Source organism: Tasmannia lanceolata, unplaced genomic scaffold, assembly GCF_043159265.1.
Source record: "Tasmannia lanceolata isolate RefF3 unplaced genomic scaffold, GAP_Taslan_0.1 ptg000747l, whole genome shotgun sequence".
In the NCBI taxonomy this organism is placed as follows: Eukaryota; Viridiplantae; Streptophyta; class Magnoliopsida; order Canellales; family Winteraceae; genus Tasmannia; species Tasmannia lanceolata.
Window position 1 is genome coordinate 22,501 of NW_027519416.1, and position 1,510 is coordinate 24,010.

A 1,510-nucleotide genomic window follows, 5' to 3' on the forward strand; every position below is an offset into this window, starting at 1 on the left:
TCTATCAAAAAAATGAGTTAGTTCGGCTAATCCTCTTATGCCCTGAGTTAAAGATATTGCATAAAAAAGGTCTATGTAACCACGATTATATGACCAATTGTAGATCCCATTTATTATTTGGTCCAAGAAAATTCTCTTAGGGCCGATTTTAACAAATGAGTTGATTAATTCCAAATTCTGAAAAGATGAATAAACAGAACCATATAAAATAGACGCTATGAATATTCCGAAATAGGCTATACTGACTGAAAAAAATGCATTTGTCGCAAATTCATACCAATTCACCGAATAGTTCGAATTTTGATGTAAAAGGTTTATTGATGGGGTTAACCATTTGGATAATATATCCAAACCCATTACTCCTTGATCGAAAGGAATTCCTACGAATCCAACGAACAAAGTAAATAGGACCAACACAGTAGAGGCAATAGCATTGTATTATCTGATTCATGAGGATACATGGAAGTATCTTTATTGTCAAAATGAGTACTAGAGGATCGCATTAGATTTCGTACATTCCCATCAATTTTATATGTCGTCTTCGAAAAAAAAGAAACCTTTTCATTCTTATTTATTTTTGATAAAAGCAAATTTCTGTTAACCAGTTTTGATTCTTCTTTTCCCCATATAGATATTGAATAAAACGAGCTATTTTGAGTGCCACTGTAATTTTGAAAATGCGCATATAAATACCCCTCAAAAGTAAGTAAATATGTCCGAAACATATAAAATGCAGTTAATCCCGCGTAGCACAAGCTATTATCGCGAAAATCGGTGAATACAACCAACTATCATTAAGAATTTCATCTTTGGACCAAAAACAAGCAAGAGGTGGAATACCACAAAGAGAAAGTGTACCTAATAAAAAAGTCATTTTGGTAATTGGTACATATTTTCTTAAACCACCCATAAGAACCATGTTCTGACTCTTATCTGGAGAATATCCAACAATGGGTTCCATTGAATGAATAATGGATCCGGTGCCCAAAAACAATAATGCTTTCGAATAGGCATGAGAAATTAAATGGAATAAAGCAGCTCGATAAGAACCCATCCCTGGAGCTAACATAATATAACCCAATTGAGACATTGTTGAATAAGCTAAGCTTCTCTTAATGTCTCTTTGAGCAAGAGCCAAAGTAGCTCCTAATAGTACCGTTATTATACCTATCAAAGAAATGAGATTCATTATGTAAGGTATAACTGTGAAAAGAGGCATAAGTCGAGCGACAAGAAAAATTCCCGCTGCTACCATAGTAGCAGCATGTATAAGAGCCGAAATAGGGGTGGGTCCCTCCATGGCATCAGGTAACCATACATGAAGGGGAAATTGCGCAGATTTAGCAATTGCACCAGCGAATAATAGGGAAGCACACAGAGTAGCAAATAAAGAATTAACTCCATTATTATGCATCAAGTTATTGAAGATTTCGAACAAATCCCGAAATTCGAAACTACCTGTTATCCAATAAAGACCTAAGATTCCTAATAATAAACAAAATCCCCTACA